The sequence below is a fragment of the Cryptomeria japonica genome, chromosome 7 (assembly GCF_030272615.1).
Source record: "Cryptomeria japonica chromosome 7, Sugi_1.0, whole genome shotgun sequence".
Taxonomy (NCBI): domain Eukaryota; kingdom Viridiplantae; phylum Streptophyta; class Pinopsida; order Cupressales; family Cupressaceae; genus Cryptomeria; species Cryptomeria japonica.
Genome location: NC_081411.1, coordinates 342,057,167 through 342,080,232, shown reverse-complemented (window position 1 = coordinate 342,080,232; position 23,066 = coordinate 342,057,167).

The following is a 23,066-nucleotide window of genomic DNA, read 5'->3' as shown; positions in this document are numbered from 1 at the left end:
TAATGAGTCAAATGTACGATTTGTATCACATCCATCCCTCTTATTCTCTTAATTATATTGGACCATTACATAGAAAGGATGATTAGACTGAAAAATGATAGACTAACTTTCAATTGATGTAATGATGTGAAATAGGGTTCACTAGCTTATGCATACAAACTAGGAATAATTCCTATTGCACAAAGGGTGTTACATTAAGGAGGAATGGAATTAATAGATTCAACCTAAATTGTGTGAAAGGGGCTAAATGTTTATTTGATTCTACTCCTCTTTGTTTGAGTTGAATTAGATACTGTATAAATATAAAGTGAATGGATCTAGGGCAAAAGATGAAAAATTAACATAAATTAATGTGAACTAGTAGTTTCAAATATGATATGCAGTTGTATGCACAGATCTAGAATGGGGAGGATGAGTACAATCTGTGACTAGAATCTGGGACTAAAAATGCAACACAATGATGCTCTGAATGATATTGTCATTAGAATATAGATACAAAAAAAAAAAATAGAATTAAAATGATGCTCAAAATCTATTTCACCAAAAAATTGTCAAAATAGGTGTGGAGAGTGACCCTAACCTCCACTTTTTGTGCCCACAAAACTTGGATCTAATCATCTTAGTCTATACTACCTGAATCTATAATTATAGCTTCAAAACATATAACTTCAAAAATCTATTGTAGATGATTGAAGGTTGATGATGCAATGTTCTTTGAATGTGATCACAAGTTTTAATGCAATAACATGACATGACAAGACATGAATGACCTAATCATAAACACATGCTTGCATGATGATTGATGTAATTTGATGCTACATGATGTGTAGGTCTTGAAGAAAGCTTCAAGGATATGGTGGGATGAAGTGTCACCTTGATGCTCAATAAATGCTTGTAGACCGGAATGATTGATGATGAAAGATGTAGATATATGTGGATATCAAAATGAATTCAAAGAATTCTCTTATATAGGGTTCTCAAGGTATTTCCCCAATTAGGCCGACCTCCAATGGTCAAATTGAGATATCGTGATCCAAAACCAACTAACAGGAAATAGGCACCAACATGTTCAAATTTGGTCCAAATTATTGGGGACAAGGGTTCCCTAGGTGCAAGACAATGGAGCCTCATGTGTCATTATCTACCCAAGACAAGGTGAGTAGGCTAAGGATAAGGTGAACATAGAATGAGACAAAGGTTCTATTGTCATTAAGGATTGCACTGTATTATTAAGATGGAAGGTCGACAATCCTATGAAACATGGAAACACCTTCAAGCCTGTGGGTTGCTCAAATTGGAGGTGAATCTCCAGAGCAAGCTGGTTCTCCTTGATGAACCTCCTAAAAACTGATTTTTGATGGGAAAAAGGATAGAAAGGCTACTTGAAATGAAACCTATCTTAAGAGGAGGTGATGCACCAAATGTTCTAATTATATTCACTATCCTAAACTCACAATCAGACTCAATGAAAGAGGCTTTTATGATCATAACTTAGAAAAATCAAGAAATATATAAATATTTCACAAGAAGGCCTCTTGTTTTAGAATTTGTGTGAATGAAACAATGAGTTTCACAACTTCAAATTACTTTCAGCAATCTAACACAATTCGTAACCTACATTTACATGAAATCCCTAACCCTATCACTACATAAATGAGACATATTTAGAGGTTTCTTCAATAGAAACCACAAAAAACATATCAAATCTCTCATAACAATAATGAAAATAAAAAATATCTGAGAAAGAATTTTGCTTCTTTATTGAATTTGAAATGAATTTCTATTACAACTACTTTTAGAATTAAAAAATATCGAGTTACATTGCTTCTATAGCCTGAAAGAGATTTGCAAAAGCTACAATGCAAGCTGAGAGAAAGAAAATAACTAACTTAGAAATAAAAGAAGAAGGAATTATATAGTAAAGAAGCCTTTATATCGACTAAAAGATGAGTTGGAAAATGAACTGCTTCTGCCTTTTACAACTCAGCTCCAACTAATTTATTTGCATTGAAATCTTCTTTAACTTGCATGATTATATCCTCCATCTTGCATGAACTTATCTCCTTTGGTCAAATTTGAAGAAAAGGCATGCAAGAAAGGGGTCCAAACCTCTTTCAATTGAGGTTGAACTACTGGAAAATCCCCCTCAACTAGTATTCTACCTATGTGGAGCCTTGAACTGATACTCAACTACTATGAACTCCCCAAAAATCCCTTATCTTAAGCCAAATTGATGTCGGACTTAAAAAGGTCCACCTATTGCATTTTCTAACTCATCCTTGAATTGTTTCTACAATTATTTGCGTTGATTGGAATTTATTAAGGATGAATGCATGGATCAGCTTATAGCTCACCTATCTCTTTCTTTTAGGCATAAGATATTCAGAGAATGAGACTTGAACATGATTCCCTAATACTAATCTTAATATTGCCAACATGCTCCTTTGATTGCATGGATACTTTTGTCCTAATTTGCTTTTTTGAGTCTTGACTCATCTGTATATTCTCATGATGTTGCATAAATATTTGTTTTGAATATGGATTGCTTATCAAAAATGACTTCTACGATTTGCTGTAAAAAAAATTTCATTGTTAATTGTCACAACAAGATAGTTATAAGAATCGGACTTTTCTCTTTGATTGTATCATGGCAAGGTCTGATCACATTCTTGTCTCTGACTATAAATCTGTAGGTTGTCACTATTGATTTGTGCCCTAGGTTTTGACATGTATTATGCCTCTGCGATGTGGCCTTGTTACAAGCCCTTTGCCTCTTTGAAGAGGTCTTCAAATCTTGTAGCTCTCTTTACTTGGGACTGTCTCATCACTTTAGAAGGACTTCTCTTTCTTATCACAGTCATCCCCCTTTTGGTAGTGAATAAAAATCACTATTCTAAGTACCTTTTCATGATGTGATCATACTCTTTGAAGGAGTGACTACTCTTAGATGAGTTTTGGACTCATAGCTGCTGTTAATGACCTTGTGACTATTGTTTTGTATGCATTTATTGATGTCATGCCTTTCATAATACTCTTTTGTCATGTGACCACTTTATCATCTATCTTTTTGTAGAACTCTAATGGTTGTAGCTATTGAATGCTTCTTTTTACTGTCTCCTCTATGCTAATCTTTGCTTTGAATGTGATAAGATCATTTCTACTAAGACTACTATGTATTTCTCTATTAATATATACCTTCCACTTTGTGCATGACTACTTTGGCAGCTTTTGACTGCTAAAATGGTATAGTGACTGCATTTTCTATGGTATTTTCTCTTTGGCTCAGGACTATGCAAGAGATCAATGTGTCTTATCTTTGTGATTGCATTAAGTTCTACATCACTGCTCTTTGAATGAGATGATCACTGTGGTTTATGTTTGTATACCTCTATTTCTTGATTTGGGACTATAATCTCTTGACATTTTTGTCATGACATAGGTCCTGGTTATGATCTTTTCAAGCTTTTGTACCCTAAGATAATCATGCTAATGGAAGACTACCATTCCGCCTTTGTAGATTACAAATTTCACTATTCTAGTTGTAGGTCATTGTTTTCTTCGTTATTGTGCCTAAATACTTACTAATACAACGTACCCTAATACCTAGACCTTCTTAGGTCTATGGCCTACATTTGGAATGGGTGTTGCTTACAGTGCGATGGGATTTGCAATATGCCTTTATGTTTCCCTATGGTTGCACGATATTTCCATGTGGCTACACTATGCTTGTCGTCAAATGCTTCTTGTGTAGTATTATGGTTTGTCTCTTATATAGTACCATCCACTGTTTTGAGCAACTCTTTTACTATTATTTTGTTCAATATACAAAAAAAAATCATAATTAATTAAATTAGATAACAGTCATCTGCAATTTTATTCAAACACTGCAGAAACCAAGGGAAAGCCAGTCAACCCAAAAAATCCTCAGTCGCTTAAGGCCGTGTTGGTGTTCAATAGAAATGTCGCAAAAGGGCTCAAGCTGCTCGGAAAGAGTGTAAAAATCGCCGCCCGCTGTTACAGGCGAGCGATGCGTGAAAACTTGGTCAAGTCACATCAGAAAAAATCTGTGGCCATGTACCTATAAGATTTCAATGCTCACCATAAATTTCAAAGCTGCCACACTAAAATCTGCCATGAAAGGGGTGATCAGTGACGAGTCGCAATCAAGCGGGCCCACACGCGACTAAATACAAATGCGTCTAGCTGTCTACAGCTGTATACATTGCAGACGTATCATTTGAGCTTGTGCGTTGATGGGACTTGATTTGTCCACTTCTTCTCAGATTTCTGACGTGGAGCACACGATAATTAAAGTAAGTAGGACTAACTTGCATGTGAGTCGTCTGAGACATTCACTCCTCATCGTTCACATCGTACTCTATTTCACTATTATATTATTGTCCTTACCGAAAGTTGCGCTACACCACGGAAATCGCGATGAAAAGTTCTTGATGGAAACAAGTCATTATTGTCCTTATCGAAAGTTGCGCTACACCACGGAAATCACGATGAAAAGTTCTTGATGGAAACAAGTCAGTATAGGGTCAGTATATCACTTAACTACTTATAATTTCAGAGTGATTTGAAATTTGATTTGAATTTGAAATTTCAAATCATTCTGAAATTTCAAATTCATAGTGATTTGAAATTTCTACCTATGATTTTGAGAAGCACAAGTTAGGGTGCATAACTACGGAAATGGCTATGCAGCGGACAAAATGGCCCGCCCATGCCATGCCTTCTCCATGCCCCTATGCCATCAGGCCAATCATTTCGAGGCCCGTACAATCCGTTACATCCACCAGTTACATCCGTCCTGCGATCCGTCACATTCGCCAGTTCCATCCTGCTGCAACTTTACGTTTTTTTCATTTATTATGTTTTTATTTTTTAAAAGTTATAATGAGTAAAATAATTAATATTATAAATAATAAATTATATATTTAATTTTTTTATAATAATTTATATGTTGAAATTTTTAATTTATTTTAATAGAAAATATATTACAATGTATAATTAATTGTAAGATAGATATTATATGTAAATTTTAAATAGTGATTTTAAATAGTTATTTTAATTTAAAAAGTAAATATATTTAGAAAATATAATTTTAATATAAGAAATAAATGCGTAATTTTAAAATAAAAAATAATTAAATGATTTTAACATAAAAAACAACTATATGATTTTAACCTAACAAATAATAAGTGATTTTACAAATATAAGTATAGTTATTTCTTATGTTAAAATAATTTAATTATTTTTTATTTTAAAATTACTTATTTATTAGGTTAGGTTAAAATCGTATCGTTATTTCTTATGTTAAAATTATTTAATTATTTTTTATTTTAAAATTATTTAATTATTTTTTATTTTAAAATTACTTATTTATTAGGTTAGGTTAAAATTGTATAGTTATTTCTTATGTTAAAATCATTTAATTATTTTTTATTTTAAAATTACTTATTTATTTCTTATATTAAAATCAATTAATTATTTTAATTTATATTTATTTAGAAAATATAATTTTAATATAAAAAATAAATACCTAATTTTAAAATAAAAAATAATTAAATGATTTTAACATAAGAAATAACTATATGATTTTAACCTAAGAAATAACTAAGTGATTTTAACCTAACAAATAACTAAGTGAGTGATTTTAATTAAGTGATTTTAACCTAACAAATAACGTAACAAATAACTAATTTGATACTTACTATTGATTTGGATGGCAATATATATCAAACACCATAATTAAATGATTTTAACATAACAAATAACTAAGTGATTTTAACCTAACAAATAAGTAAGTGATTTTAACCTAACAGATAACTAACTGAGTGATTTTAATTATTTCTTATGTTAAAATCATTGAATTATTTTTTATTTTAAATTTACTTATTTATGATTTTAACCTAACGATAACTAAGTGAGTGATTTTAACTAAGTGATTTTAACCTAACAAATAATGTAACAAATAACTAATTTGATACTTACTATTGATTTCCATGGCAAAATATATCATTTAATTATTTTATATTTTAAATTTACTTATTTATGATTTTAACCTAACAAATAACTAAGTGAGTGATTTTAACTAAGTGATTTCAACCTAACAAATAACGTAACAAATAACTAATTTGATACTTATCAAACATCATATAATTATTTCTTATGTTAAAATCATTTAATTATTTTTTATTTTAAATTTACTTATTTATGATTTTAACCTAACAAATAACTAAGCGAGTGATTTTAACTGTGTGATTTTAACCTAGCAAATAACGTAACAAATAACTAATTTGATACTTACTATTGATTTCGATGGCAATATATATCAAACACCATATAATTATTTCTTATGTTAAAATCATTTAATTATTTTATATTTTAAATTTACTTATTTATTTTTTATATTAAAATCTATTAATTATAAGCTATAGTGAGCAGGACGGAATTGGCAGATGTGACAGATTCCATGATGGCATGAGGGGAATGGAGAAGGCATGGCATGGGCGGGCCATTTTGTCCGCTGCGTAGCCATTGCCCATAACTACTAGGTCCTTTCTTATATATCTCTAACCATCATCCTCACCAATTGTACCCAACAATTTGAGCTACAACCCTTCGACAAGCACGAAAAAGTCTTGACAACTTAAATTAAAGTAAAATGTGAGTTGTATATCTATTCACTGACGTGGAATAGTACGAGTCAGCATCACCCTTCACATCGTGATCGTACTCGATTCTGTTTAAAGCTTTTCACTATTAGATTATTATCCTTGGCACAAATTCTGCTACACCACGAGGCCGCGGCTATTCTAGCTCCAAAACAGACCTTTCGTACAGCATGTTAGTGACAGGTTAGTCAATTGCAACTGTTAACTACAAAATCAACGGTGTAAAAGGCGGTACTAACATGTGTGTTAGTCAATCCGTACTGTCTTTTTGGAGTTAGAATAGACGCGTCTAGAAATTTCTTCGAAGGTACGAAAGTGAGATGAAATTAATGGAACAAACTTTCACAAAAACTTGAAATTTTGGTGCTTTGCTTGTAATCTTACCCAATCCAATAAAAAGGATTTATTTGTTTATTCAAAAGCTATTAGAGAGGGTTAAATTGAAATGTCTTTTGACATCCCTCTTTTGCATAAACACTTTTTATTATTTATTTAAAAATGTTTTTTATATAAGTTTAATATTTATTTTAAAGTTTTGTATTTAATATGATATTTTAGTCTTTAATTATTTAATTATTGTAAAATAGTTTTTATCTAGTTTTAAAATTATAATTTTAAGAGTCATTTATAGGTTTACATTAGACATCATTTTGAGGATTTGAATCTTGCTCTTCATAATGACAAACTAATTATTTATATAGCTCAACTCAATCATTTGAAATTTAATTCAAAAGTAAGAATGTTAACAAGTGTTTATCTTATGAGAAATCCATCATCCAACTTAACTCTTAGGTTTGATAGGATCTAGTTTAATTTTCAAAATGTTGGAGCGTTGTAATAGGAATGGATCTTTTGAGCTATCCCAATCTTACTAACAACTCTTTTGATCTTCCATAATTGTTTGTGCTCTTTTCCAAACTAGTTGGAAGTTTTCCTCAATTTTTCTACCTTGAATTTGATTTTTCCAAATTTAACATGGTATCCATTTCATGAAAATCATAATCACTTTACAACTCCCAAAAATGATAGTTCAATGTTTTGAAGCTCCTCTAAGTAAGGTAAATGTAATGTCCACTATCTATGGTACCAAATAAAAACACAGATGCAAAAAGATGGTCTATAAATGTGATTTCTCCTGTAATCGTCATTGATCCTACCTGCAACCTGGTAAAAGGACTAAAACTGCAAAAAGATGTTAAAAACAAAGGGCAAGAGTCCCACCAGGCGTGCCAAAATGTATACAGTATAAAATGATGATGACAAAATATTACATAACCACAAAAGATCCAATCACAACAAACCCTAGTTTTACAATAAAGCATTCACCATACACCAATGAAGAAATCTAAGAACATACAAACCAACAAAACAAAAAGATTATACCATTCACATGCCAAGTAGGGTTTGATCTCTATTGTCTCCTATCTCCATTGATCTTGTTTAATATATTTGCTCTTATATTTTGTATGTGCACAAGATGTCAACAAAGAATAGATTGTGTTTGTGAAGTAAGCTTGATTGCTTGAAGGCTTGATTGTTGTAGTGTCGTAAATTGTACACCCTTGCTAGGGTGGTACAATTTCACACTTAGTTTAGCACCCGCCTTAGTGTGTTTGGCATCTTGCATTGTAATTTCCCTTTAGGCATTTAATTAATTAATTAAATTAAATCTCAAGTCATATTTCATCACTTCATTCATCATAAAGTTGGGACCTTTACCCTAAGTGTGCCCCTTTTTGTTTTATTCCTCCAATAAATCAATAAATCATAAACCCTAATTATGTCCTATTTCAACCTTTAAGGCCCGATTTTGCATATCAAAACATCTCAAAATCAGTTGTAACTTTGGGATTCGCTCTAATATCATCATATCTAACGACCCTGAAAGTTTGGTGAAAAGTTGGTCGGACCATGTACAAAGTGCACGTGGTCCTCAACTTTTTTCCCAAAATTTCAGGAGCATAATGCTATGATGTTATAATTCTTAACCCCAAGAAATTGGTGGGAAATTCGAATCCTAGGTCGGCCTAAAGATGAAATTAAGTAGAAATTAAGATCTAGGGTTACATACATAAGAGTTCTCTTTCTTCATTTGAAGAGATCTTTCTAAGGATCTAAGAGAAGGTTTTTGGAGCACAAGGAGACTTCTATGTAATGAAAGAGAAGCCTATGTGGAGCATTCAACAACATTCAACAATATTTCATCGAGCATTCATCATCAATTAGGAGCCTTGAAGACATTGAAGAGTAATAGGAGATCTAGTGGCAAATATCTCTCCCTTGCAGATTGGTATGATTTCATATTTTTTTCATGTCTTTGTATGAGCTTCTTTACACTCATTTGCACATTTACATTCATTATTTATATCATTTAGTACATTTGTGTGGAGCATTCTTATTTACATTTACATACATTTAGGGTTTACTCTCCAAAGCGCAGGGTATCTCTAGTTTCTTATCTTTCTCATTTTAGGGTCTTGCACACACACACAAGATTCTTGCACACACATTTTCAATACGTTATCGGCTATTTGTGGAGGTGGAAATCACCAACATGGAGGTTTGACTATGGCAAAACCCTATATAGCCACCCAAACCCTTTCTTTTTAGTTGCAGGTGCAGAAACACATACCGAGGAGTTTTAGATCAGAAAAAGGCATAAGAACCACCCATAAGTCTTATAATTGCCAAAAATGTTAGGGACAGGGGCATGGTGCCCTAGTCCTACCTAGGACAGGGGTGTGGCACCCTGGTCCCCCTCAAAATCAGCGAGTTTTGGCAGGTTGAAGGTTCGAGATCTCCAGTTTGCAATCGTTCAGTTACAGCCTCCTATCTGTAGAAACAAGATAGTGGCGTGGCACCCTGGTCCTGGTTAGTTTGTCTTAGTTTTCTGCATCATGTACACATTCAAATTCCTCTCCCCTCTTTACTTTTAGTATCTCAGTTTCAGACCTGCAAGTTTGTGCAATTTCAGTTCATATGTGCTTCATTGTTTATCCCCTAGTCTAGTTGATCAATCAAACCCTAGTTTTTCTCATCATTTGCAATAAGAGGAATAGAAACCCTAAGAGATAATCCTTGGCTCTCTCTTTCTCACAAGAAGTATCCAAAGTGAGCTATCTCCCTAGGTTGTTTTGTATTCCCAATGTGTTGGTAAAAGTGGGATTAGGTCCTAGTCACCCGATGTCGCTTTCCCCCCTACACATTTTGGTGAACCCGACGTGAATTTAATATTCTTCAATTTTGATTTATGTTCTTAGATCTGAGTGTTTTTTGCTATTTCAAATTCAAATTTACATTTACAAGTTTCAATTCCTTGCAAATTTCAAAGATTCAGAGGTAATTTTTTTTAAAACCCTAATTTTTTTCAGTTCAAAATTGAACTTGTGGATAACTTAATTTGGATAATTAATTTTAGATCTGATTTAGGAACACATTTCACTCATAAATTTCATTTTTTTAAATCAACATTTAGAGTGCTTGCATTGGTTAAAATTGGACATTTCCTTCTATTTTGCATATGTTATCATTTGAAAGAGGAATTTTTTTGTCATGATGCATCCATTTCATAAATTTGATAGTGGGTTAGCCTCCCTTGTTTCAATTTTTCCCTCCTCTAAAGAGCCTCCTCCTATCTATGACAACATTTTAGTGCCTAAAAGAGTTGTTACCAATCCCTTTAAAACTCTCCCATGCTCTAAGGATGAAGATTTGAAGAGTGATCTTGACAATTCTCCTAAAATGTGCCCTTCCCATCTAGCTATCTTGGAGGAAGAGGATGATATCATAAACACCTTTCTTAATGTTAGTTCACCTTCCTTACATGATGCCTCTTTACGTGAAAAGGTATCAATGGACATTGACTTATCTTCTCCTAAATTTGGTCTTACCAATGGGGGCATGTTAGTGCAGCAAGAGGTTATGAGCATTTCTTTCAAAGATCTCCTTCCTAAGCATGAATCTTTGGAGAAATATGTTCATCTCCCTCCTAAATAATACTCCCCTCATAAGGATAATTATGTGCAAGAAGATGGTATTATCCCTACTTTTCCTAGTGATGGCATTTCCTCTTTTGACTTCAATAAAATTCCCACTAGAGATGATGCATTAATGAGAAATGCTTTCCCTTCTCCTAAAGTTTGTTTTACCCCTAAATATTCCTTAGAGAAAGAAGGTGAAATCATAATCAATTTCCTTAATTCTCTCTCCCCTAAGGATCCTATTGAACACATTTTAAGGCAAGATGATGATTTAAACACATGTATTGACGCTCTCCCTCTTAAGGACGAAGAAATAATAAACAATGTTATCCCTCCTCCCTAAATAGGCAATAACAATAAGGACATCTTTGTGTAAGATATTTCTAATACTTTTTTCAGTGGCCTCACTATTTGGGATGAACCATTAGAAGAAGGTGTTGATTATTCTCTACCACATAAGAGAAGCCTAGCCAAAGGGGATGAAATCATGATTGATAACTCCCTTGATAGCATCTCACCTTCCATGAATCTAAATTACTCTCCCTCTAAAAGTAAAGCATCTCCCTCTCCTCAACTTGGTTCTACTCATAAGGATACCCTAGTTCAAGGTAAGATTGTTAACACCTCTTTCAAAGATCTCCCTCTCAAAGGTAAAACTTTAGAGAGTAACATTGATCCTTCTCCTAGTGAGTCTATTCCTCATGTAGAGCCTTTGATGATAGAGGATGATATGACCTTTCCTACTAATAATCTTTCTTCTTAAACATCAATGCCTACTTCTAGTCTATCTCCTAAGATTGATCTTATACATGATAATATTTTAGTGCAAGAAGAGACTATCAACAATTCTTCCAACAATCTTGTTCATTCTTCTTCTAAAAATAATAAGGACACTTTTGATATTCCTAAACCATCTTCAATAAATTTGATACATGTGAATGGAACACCCAATAAACCTCTCTTCATAGTTCAAGGTGCTTGTCCTTCTCAAAATTCCCCATGTAAGCCTATCTTAGTGGTTCAAGGTTGTTATGCTAATGATTCTTTTTGCACTCCTAAGAAACTTGTTATTATTGTGCAAGGAGGTTATCCTACTAAGATCCCTTATGAGTATGCTAAGAAAATTACTAGAGAGAGTTATCATGTGGTTGCTCAAACTTACAACACAAGAAACAATAGGCAACCTAATCCTCCTCCAAATTTCCCAACTTCACTTCCTCCCTCTCAACCTACTCTTCCACAAGCACCTCATATATCAAATCTTAGCAAGGAGTATGATCTCATTGAACAACTTAAAGCTACTTCTGCCAATATTTCTATTTGGGATTTGGTTCAAACTTCACTTACTTATCATGGGATGTTACAAGATGATTTGAAAAACTTAGATGTCCCACCTGTAGTGACACCTAATAACATGACTTCTTTGATTGATCCTACAAACAAACCCAAAGCTCAAATTGTATTCACACAAGATGAGTTACCTTCTCATGAAGTCCAACATCAATATGATCCTCTTATGATTGTGGCTATTATCAATGATAGTGCTATAAGACGAACCATTGTGGACAATGGGTATGGCCTTAATGTTTGTGGTGTGGACTTATTGGATAAGATTAATGTGGATCATTCTCTTATCGAACTTGCTTCTATTTCTATTCGAGGATTTGATAATATTGCTAAATAGGCTTTAGGTGTCATAACCTTGCCTGTTAAGGTAGGTCTTGTTACTATATCTACACCTATTCATGCCATGCTTGGTAATTTGACATATAACCTTTTATTAGGGAGACCTTGGATTCATAGCATGCAAGTTGTCCCCTCAACTTTGCATAGGCAAGCCAAGTTCATTTATAACAATAAAACACACACCTTGTTAGGTGATACCGATCTTCAAGCTCCATTGACATATAGGTCTTCTTGTTCAACTACTTCTCATTCTTATCCTAATCCTTCTACTTCCTCAAATACATCTATTTCCTTTTATGATCTTGTTCTTTCTAGTACTACTGATTCTTCTACCCAATCAAAATCTTCTCCCAAAGATATCTTTTCTCCCGAAGGAGTGCTCTCAGACAATGATTGGGGATCTCTAGACTTTAACCCTACTTTTGTAGGAGAGTATAGAGTATCTCAGAAAGGATCTAAGACTGAGAAGGAGAAATCTAAGGAGGAACCTAAAGAGCAACCCACTTTGTCTAAACAACTAAGTAACCACTTTGTGGCTATTTCTAATTCAAAAAATTCTTCAAATCCTTCCTCTAATTCATATAGCACTGAGACCTATGAGGCACAACCATCTCTTTCTGATTTGGCATCCCTTTATGGCCCTGGTTTTCACATTTTAGCTAAGAGTGGCTATGATGGCAATGGTTGTGGCACAAATGAACAAGGAATTAAAGTTCCTTTAGGACATAACACACATGAAGCTTCATTTGGACTTGGATATAATCCTTCTAAGCCCACCAAAGCACCTAAAAGACCATCTCTCAATGTGAATGCTATATTTAGTAGTGAAGATAACTTCACCTCAATTAAATTATCTTCTACTTCTTTCAACATTCATCCTCCTCATAAGGAAATCTTGGTGATGAACAAATCTATTTATGAATCTCCTTAAGAGATTTCTAATCCCACTTATGAGAATTTATCTTATACTCACTCTAAAATCCTTTCTTCTAGGAATAAGGCTCTAATGAATCACACTTATCCCTCTCCTAAGATCTCTTGTGCGCAAGAAAAGTATGACTTAGTGGCCTATTCTTCTCCTATAAATTTCTCTCTTTCTAAAGACTTTTTAACATTCATCATCTTATACATGTTTTTAATCTCACTTATAGCAGGGCATTTAGCATGTCATATTCAAATACCTCATTCAACCTATCATGTCTTTAAATAACATTAATGGCTATTATGTTGCTCATCTTTATGTGACATTGGTAGATCACTTACTGGGGGCTCATTGTCATTCATGATGGTACAATTTCATGTGCAATCATAATTTTGGAGGCAACATAATAGCCTATTTCTATCTCATCTCTTCTCCCTATGTATGGGAGCAAGAGTGATTTCAAACTGTAGACGTCTAAAAATGGTCAACGCTTGTGGAGTCATACTTTAACATTTGCGCATTGCCTTATTTTAGGGTTCTTGTGTCGCATTAACATTTGTTCTATGTTGCGCACTTGGTCTTTATCATTTGCAAACATCGAGTCCTTCTTCTGCATTCCTCATTTTTATCGCTTTCGAATTAGGTCTTGTCGATAGCAATCTTCAGTCATGATTTTGGTCGATCTTATCCTGTCGCATCATGGTGCATGCTCATTTATCATCATTTTGGACATCGTCAATCCTAATCGATGATAGAATTAGGGGTTTGTCCTCTTGTCAATCTTTCAATCGTCTTTAGCTTGTTAGTAATCATTTGCGATTATCAACTTGTCAATCTCGTCATTTTGTGATCAATTCATCATCGATCCTTGTCCTTGTCAATCTTGTCATTTTGCGATCAATTCGTCATCGATCCTTGTCCTTTTCAATCATGTCAATTTGGATCGATTAGTCATTGTTCCTCATCAATTGGCACCTATCAATTTGATCTCCTTGTCAATCTTGGTCAATTTGTCATTGATTTTTGTCAACCAATCTCAATCATTTATCAACATTGGTCCTTTGTCAATCAGAATCATGATCGAACTTACATTAATTTCTTGTTGTCTTGACCTAATTCCTTGTCCTCTTATTTCTAGGGTTTTATGATTTGTTCATTTAATCCTTTTCTTCTTCTTTGTGGGTTAAATAAATCTATTTATTTAGTCCTAGGTCTCTTTCATGAATTAATTAATGGATGAAAACCTATTAATTAATTCACCTAATTTCCATTTCACCTTTTTCCTCAAATTTTCTAATTTGCTAATTTCTCCTAATTCCTAATTTCTATTTCTCCTATTTTCTTTAATATTTCCCGTAATTTTATTCCCTCATTTTCTCCTATTTTCTCTCTTCCCTTTTGTCATGTCTTGCATAGCAACTTGTCATAATTTGTCATACACCTTGCTGTAAAGCGGAAAATCGATCGAACCCTAGTTGCTCTCCCCTCTTCCAACTCCAAGGAGAGAGAAGGGAGGTTGCTAGGATTGATGGTTTTCACTTAGGGAGACTTTACATTCAAAAGAGGGGTTGAAACCCACAAGATCCAATCCCACACAATGCAAGATTGGATTCTAAATGAGTTTCAAGGGTTAAGACAGCAAGGCTACCCTCTTTTGTAAAGAATGTGCATAGAATGATCAAGCTAGGAATGCATAGAAAGTGAGAAAGATTCGCTTATAAACTGAGATAGGGATATAGGATGAAGCTGCGGACCTGGAATTAGCAGTAAAATGTTGATATGGCGCTGTCCTACAAATTTGAGCAAAAGTTGACGGGACGATGGCACCCGGCGTGCACACGGTCCTCCGAAAAATTCGCGAAACGAAGGGGGATCTGTTCGTCTTTGCACAAGGATTCCAGATCTTCAATTTCAGCCGCGTACCTGCAACCTACACATAGAAAAGCGAAGACGATCAGGGGGTTAGGGATTAGGGGTTTGCCTTTAGGTCAAACCCCAGTTTTGGAATTAACCAAGAAATGAGGAATGCTGTAAATGTAAATGTCTGTAATGTAAAATAAGTACTAATACCTTGTTGTAAGGATGTTTGTATCCTTATGTGCGAAGGTATAGATGTTGTTGTTTGTTGTATTGTTGTATGTTGTAGTATGTGATCTCCTCTTCAATGGTTGAATCCTTATCTTGAATGCAACACTTAGCCTTGAATGGAGACTTAGAAGGAATGCTTGAATGCTTGAGTATCATTTCCACATATATTCATCTTCTACCCAAAATGAGAGAGAAAATGTAGTTTATATACTTGTCAATTAGGGCTAATAGACTGATTTTCCCGACCTTAGGCCGACCAGGAAATGATAATTTCCAATTTGCAAACAAAAAGACCCGAAGTCCCATAGGAGACCGGGCCCAAAATAGGGCCAGGGACCAGGGCACTGGGCAGTCTGGTCCCACCTCCTGGGACAACAGGGTGCAAAGGAGGTTCAGGCCAGGGTGCTTGAAAAATGCAATTTTTGATGTCATGGACAAGTTTCGGGGTCTCCATTCAGGTTGCGTGTTGCGTCGCCATCGTGAAGACCGAAATGCAGTTGAAATTGCAAGTGTCACAATTTTAGGACGCTACATTTAGCCCCCACTTTAGCGGGAGTATGTATGCTCATACTTCCGGTAAAGTACAAGGAAACAACATTGAAAGACTTTCACCACGTCAAGGAGGCAAGACACACCAAGCCCCCAGTGGACTAAGGATCTTACGACTTCGATTGACAAAGTAAAAGGGAAGATCGCGAGGGAGAACCATGACTGTCAGTAGTAAGGTTCCCTCACTATGAGTCATGCAAGAAAAATACCAAAAATTTTCAAGGCAAAGCTAAGTTCGCTAAGAAATTTTCAAGTATCCTGAAGGGATAGACAGGGTGTATGCCCCCCTACGTTAAAGCGATCGCACACGCCTCAACGGGGGTGATTGTTTTAACGTAGTGATACACATAAGAAATGAGAAAGGAAAGGAGCACGTTATCACAAAGATTTAGCCCCCAAGTGTGAGATAAACCCAAGGATAATAGATACAAAACACAAAGCATGAGGTGACTTCGCTTTCCTCGGGGTCAGTATGTTGTATGATAAGTCATTTATATATATCATATGTATGTATGCATAATTGTTCTTCATTCCCCAATCAAGGAAGGTCACCTAAAAGAAGGGAACACATGTGTCTTTTGAGTCAACATGAGAGAGACCAAAAGAGATCTCAATGCTTTGCATCGTCCTCAAGTAGACAACACTAAGGACAACAAATAGAAGAATGAGAATAACATATAGAAGAAGTAACAAAAGAGAGGAGGAGAGAATCTGCTATGCTAATGTAACTAGTCTAGCACGTCATCTACCCCCCGATCTTGCTGATCAATGTTTTGGGAAGGCAGGGAACACGCTAGAGGAGGAACATCCAACACAGCAGATGGAGCTACCACAAGATCCAAACAAGGGCTATGTTCATGTTCCAAGCCATGTTGTTCTTGTCTAGGAGCTAGGATAAGTGCTTTAGAAAATTCATTAGATAAATGGTTATCAATATCAACAAGTTCATATTCACTATCAGAAGCAAGAGGAGTAACATTTTCATCATGAATAACATTTTCATCTATATCATCATCAAGATTTATAAAAATAGGGTCTTTAACTCGCACAGGATCAAGACCATCATGTATCTTATGTTTAGGAGATTTTGGAGAAAATGGAATAATGCTTGTTGAAGGTGTTTTTGGAGATTACAAAGTTTGAGAAGCAGCTGCTTGAGCTCTAAGATGACGCTTTCGTCAGCGTTCACGTGCAGAACGATTTCATCTAGTCCTAGTAGGAAGTGGAGAAGATTGAGGAGGAGGAATGTTCTCATCCTTATCACTTGGGTGTTTAGGTTGTGGTCTCTTAGGCTGGATAATAGGAGAAGAAGAAGGTCTCTTCTCTCTATAAAAGGAAGGAGGAGGAACTGCTCCATATAAAGGAGGAATTTTTGGTTTAGGAAGAAGACCAGGTCCATCATGACAAGGAGGTATAGGTCTACTTTTAGAAGGTTTATTCGGCATAGACATAGTCACATCCATGGGAACGGGTTGGGAATCTTCTTGAGGAAAGACATTAGTTTTATCTTTCAAAGAAAGAACTTCCTTCTCAAGAACAATAGGAATATCAAGTTTGGGTGTTCTAGGTTCACTTAGAGATAGGATCATATCTGTTTTCCACTTTTGATAAGATTTGAAAAGATGATCACTTCGCGGAGGAAGAGATTGGAATTGTTTAGGCCAAAAATAATCAATAGGAACACTAGAAGTTCTTTCAGCTGGTTTAAAGAGACTATGATTGACGGTAACAACTTCACCATTATGGGGAAATTTCAAACATTTATGAATAGGAGAAGCAATAGCTTTCATGGAAGATAGCCAAGGATAGCCAAGCTTCACATGAAATTGTTCGGATGAAGGAATAATAGCAAAGTTCACATCAAGGGATTTATTATGAACTTCAATAGGTAATGTAATAGAACCAATTGCAGGAGAAGAAAATGCATCAAATAATTTCACAATCACATCTGTTTTGTCATAGATCACTTGAGTCAATTCCAAAGTAAAAAGAAATTCTTCAGTAATAACATTAACCATGCACGAAGGATCAATAAGCACTCCACAGCAAGGTGTATTCTTGACTTTTGCAACTATGTATAAAGGACCATCAGGTGCCCTGATAGTTTCAGTAGAATCAAATGTAATGGAAGGTTCTTTAGGGTTTTCTTGCTGCTCTACAAAGTTAATCACATTCAGAGTCATAGACACAAGACCATCAGATGAGAGAGAGGAATCATTAGCCTCAATCGCATTAGAGGTATGAGAAGGTAATGGATCAGTAAAAATCTGAAGATTTTGGTTAGGAGGAGCTACAGATGTGTTGCCTTTATCATTCACTCCAGAAACAGAGATAGTATTATTATCAATCAAATCTTGAATTTTACCCTTTAAAGAAAAACATTTTTCAGTATCATGCCCAGGCTGACAATGAAATTGACAAAAAGCTTTGTTATCAAAATAAGGTGAAGTAATCTTTGCAGGATCAATTTGCCTTATAGGAGGAAGAGTAAGCACATTTTGTTCCAATAACTTATTCATAATACTATGCAATGATTCATTCAAAGGAGTATACTTTCTTTCTTTCTTGAAAAACTTAGAAATAGGAGGCACACCTGATGCTGCATTCACATTGTTGTTGATGATGTTTTCATTGAATTTGATAGAATCTCTGTTCGGTTTAAACTTCCCAAATGGTTGTTGACTGCTATCACCCTTATCACTTGGAGCCATAGGATGTGATTGTTCCATTTGACTCACAGTCAGTTGATAGTTGTGAAGAGTTGCACACAACTGTTGGAAAGAAGTAAACTCAGAAAATAGAAGTTTGTCTCGAATATCTTTTTGTAAATTAGAAATAAAGATTCTTTGAATATCATTGTCAGGCACTGGAAAAGAAATTTGAGCATACAAATGCTTATATCTACCAATGAAATCAGTCACTTTTTCTTTAACACCTTGTTTACAATGCATTAAATCAATCAAAGTAACTTTAGGACTTATATTGTTTTGAAATTGTTGAATGAAAGCATTTGCAAGTTGTTCGAAAGAAGTAATAGAATAAGAAGGCAACGAGCAATACCATTGTAGGGCTTTGTCTCTTAATGTTCTAGTAAACAGTTTTGCAAGCAACCTTTGGTCATAAGCAAAATCGGTACATATTGTTTGAAAAGTCTTAACATGTGTTAGAGGATCACCTTTACCATTATAAAGCTCCAAATGCGGGATTTCAACATGTTTAGGAGGGATAGCTCGAACAATGTCAAGAGAAAGTGGGCTCGCAACATCAAATGTGGGCACACTAAACTTAGATTGATTCATAGAGGCAATTTGTTGCTGTAAAGAAGAGACAGTTTGTGCAAGATTGTTAATGGTCGCTTTAGTCGAAGAATTCATATTAGATGTGTTAGATTGAGATGGAGGTGTTATGTTATTGAAAGAAGGTAAAGAGTAAGGTGGTGGGACTCTATGATAATTAGTCATAGGAGATGATTGGACAGGAGGAACACTACAAGGAGGAATGGAATGGTTGAATGAATTGCCCCCTTGCGTCATGTTCATTTGTGGAGATGTAATAGGGACACTTATTGAAGGAATGAATGAAGAAGTCGGATTAAATGAAGGAATAGGGTTAACTGAAGAAGAAGGATTGCCCCCATGACTAGTGATCATAGGGGGAATGTCTTGTATAGAAGTAGTCATTATGTTTGATGTAAAGGTAGGTATGCTAGCAATAGAAGTTGTCAAAGGAATAGAATGATTAACTTGAGTGGGAGGTTGTGTATAACCTAAAGTTTCGGCACAACTCTTCATAGGCATCACATTCGAATCCACAATGTGTGCAATACCACGCAAAATATCAATTCCATTCTTATCACTTTGAAGCATGCATTTTAGACCCTCAATTAAAGGAAGAGCTTGACTATCGGGGTATTCTTGAGACATCCATTATCGAAAATCATCAAATTGATTATCCAATTTCGAAAGTTGTTCTACAGAAACCTCATGGAGAGCTTCTTCATCATTAGGAGGATTAGAGGAATTACCCATGTCCTCGTTAAAAAGGCTATTCAAATTAGGTTCCATCTCCTTGGTAATTAAACCTCGGAAAGACTTAATTCTATGGCTTCGTCTAACGGGAATAGTGTAAGTAGGGCTTATTGTTGTAAAACTCATGCACTAGAAAGGGAGAGAAGATTTTGAATTTAGAGGTAGCAATTTTCAGTAAAATCAGCCAATCTTCTAGATTTAAGCTGTTAAATGCAATCACGACAGTCTCCCGAAATTTCGAAAAAAATGTCCGGGACCGTGGCGCTCGGAGTGCACACGGTCCTTGCAACTTTTTTCGAAATTTGCAGGGATGAAAGTTATGATGATTTTAAAGCTAAACTGAAAAAATTGAGTGATTTTACGATCTGTAGATAGGCCAAATCAAAGTTGCAATCTCAAAATTGAACCCTACCAAGATTGTCGAAAAATGCAAAATTTGAATTTTGAAAAAGAGAGGGAAACTAAAATTTTGAATTTTATGATTTTAGAGGGAATGTTAAGAGCAATGCAAGTTTTGAAATTTAAAAGTTGACTCAATTTCACGCAAAATTCAATTTTGAAAGTGGAAATCAAAGTTGTTGTAATTAAGCACTTAATTTCAAAAGTCACAAATTGCAAGAATTTGAATAAAGCACTGAAATTTCGAATGAATGCAAACACACCTTTCAGATTTAGGACAGTAAGAAACACAATTTTGACACAAAATTTCAATTTCAACAATTTTTGAATGATTAGAAGCCCTAAACCAAGCAATCACAAGACCAACTTTGACTGTAATTTTGAAAGTGTTATAATTGATAAAATCAGCCAAAATTCTGGATTTTAGCAGGAAAATACAGTAAGATCTAGCTCCCGAAATTTCAGAAAAAATGTCGGGGACGATGGCGCTCGGAGTGCACATGGTCCTTGCAACTTTTTTCCAAATTTTCAGGGATGAAAGATATTGTGATTTTATTGCGGAATCCAAAGTTACAACCGATTTGGAGATGTTTTGATCAGTGAAATTGTCGGACAAAGGTTGAATCAAGAGGGTTTCAAAAATTAGGGTTTTGACACTTAACCACTTAATTTTCAAAATTAAAGCACAAATATGAACTGATAATTTGCAATAGAAGGGCAGATCTGAAACAAGCATTAACAATTAAATATTTCACAAGCTTAATTACTAAAAAGAAATTTTAGGGTTTTTATGCAATCAACCTCTAAAATTTGCAAAAGATCAAACATGGAAATGTAATCAAGGAATCAAATTTTCAGATCTAATCATGAATAATCAGAAGGATGTTTCATGTCAGGTTCACCAAAATGTAAAGCGGAAAATCGATCGAACCCTAGTTGCTCTCCCCTCTTCCAACTCCAAGGAGAGAGAAGGGAGGTTGCTAGGATTGATGGTTTTCACTTAGGGAGACTTTACATTCAAAAGAGGGGTTGAAACCCACAAGATCCAATCCCACACAATGCAAGATTGGATTCTAAATGAGTTTCAAGGGTTAAGACAGCAAGGCTACCCTCTTTTGTAAAGAATGTGCATAGAATGATCAAGCTAGGAATGCATAGAAAGTGAGAAAGATTCGCTTATAAACTGAGATAGGGATATAGGATGAAGCTGCGGACCTGGAATTAGCAGTAAAATGTTGATATGGCACTGTCCTGCAAATTTGAGCAAAAGTTGACGGGACGATGGCGCCCGACGTGCACACGGTCCTCCGAAAAATCCGCGAAACGAAGGGGGATCTGTTCGTCTCTGCACAAGGATTCCAGATCTTCAATTTCAGCCGCGTACCTGCAACCTACACATAGAAAAGCGAAGACGATCGGGGGGTTAGGGATTAGGGGTTTGCCTTTAGGTCAAACCCTGGTTTTGGAATTAACCAAGAAATGAGGAATGCTGTAAATGTAAATGTCTGTAATGTAAAATAAGTACTAATACCTTGTTGTAAGGATGTTTGTATCCTTATGTGCGAAGGTATAGATGTTGTTGTTTGTTGTATTGTTGTATGTTGTAGTATGTGATCTCCTCTTCAATGGTTGAATCCTTATCTTGAATGCAACACTTTGCCTTGAATGGAGACTTAGAAGGAATGCTTGAATGCTTGAATGCTTGAATGCTTGAGTATCGTTTCCACATATATTCATCTTCTACCCAAAATGAGAGAGAAAATGTAGTTTATATACTTGTCAATTAGGGCTAATAGACTGATTTTCCCGACCTTAGGCCGACCAGGAAATGATAATTTCCAATTTGCAAACAAAAAGACCCGAAGTCCCATAGGAGACCGGGCCCAAAATAGGGCCAGGGACCAGGGCGCTGGGTGCCCTGGTCCTGAAGGACCAGAGCGCTGACCAGGGCACTGGGCGCCCTGGTCCTGAAGGACCAGGGCGCTGGGCGCTCTGGTCCCACCTCTCGGGACAGCAGGGTGCAAAGGAGGTTCAGGCCAGGGTGCTTGAAAAATGCAGTTTTTGATGTCGTGGACAAGTTTCGGGGTCTCCATTCAGGTTGCGTGTTGCGTCGCCATCGTGAAGATCGAAATGCAGTCGAAATTGCAAGTGTCGTAATTTTAGGACGCTACACTTGCATAGAAAGTGTCATACATTTGTCATAATCTTGCCATTATTGATTTGAATTTCCTTTCAAATATCTTCATGCTAATCTTGTGCTCTCTCCAATTTGTCTATAAATTGGATGATTTTCTTCAATGAAAGGGGAGGAATCAATCACATTTTCGAGTAACCTTATGCTGCAAATTTCATCTCTCAACAACTTGCTTTTCGCTTGCATTTTGCACTTGTAGGTGAGATCCACATCAAATTTGAAGGTGAAAGAAGAACAATGGAGCCACATGAAGGAGATATCTGCGTCGGTTTGCTTCAATTTCATTTGATTTGAATATCTTGTCTTTATGTCTTCATTGATTGGATTAGGATTGCTTTCATAGCAACTTTAGGTTTTGTGGTTGTCCTAATTGCTATTGCTTTGATGATTTTCAATTTCCTGATCTACATTTTTGGTGAACCCGATGTGAACTAACCCCTTAACCATGTTTTGAGTGCTTTTGAGATGTTTTCAGGTGAAAAACTCAAGAAACAGGGCGACTCGGAGCTCTCTGGACACTTCTGCGCCTGTGTTGAA